Below are 481 nucleotides of genomic sequence, written 5' to 3'. Positions count from 1 at the left end.
ACCACCCAAGTCCTTGCTGCTACACTGAGGTCTTCTCAGGCAAGATCAAGCGGAGGAGCATATACTGATCTCTTCTCTCTGGCAGTCAGTGCCAGGACCTGAGGGAATGGCCTGAAGTTGTGTCAGGGGAGGTTTAGGTTAGATAACAGAAAAAGTTTCTTCACCCAGAGGGTGGTTGGGCACAGGAACAGGCTCCCCAGGGAAGTGGTCACAGCACCAGCCTGGCGGAGTTCAAGAAGCGTTTGGACAATGCTCTCGGGCACACGATGTGACTCTTGGGGACGTCCTGTGCAGGGCCGGGAGCTGGACTCCATGACCCCTGTGGGTGCATTCCAACTCAGAATATTCTGTGATTCTGTGATGTGGGGGTAATTTACTGCCACTGCTGCTCAGCAATTCCCTCTGACTCCCTTTGTCCCGCCTTGCCCCGTGGCCTGCCCCATCCTCCGCGGACGTGTTTCCCTGAACGCTGCCCATGCCT

Source organism: Corvus brachyrhynchos, unplaced genomic scaffold (assembly GCF_000691975.1).
Source record: "Corvus brachyrhynchos isolate BGI_N302 unplaced genomic scaffold, ASM69197v1 scaffold121, whole genome shotgun sequence".
Taxonomy (NCBI): Eukaryota; Metazoa; Chordata; class Aves; order Passeriformes; family Corvidae; genus Corvus; species Corvus brachyrhynchos.
This window is presented reverse-complemented; position numbering follows the sequence as displayed.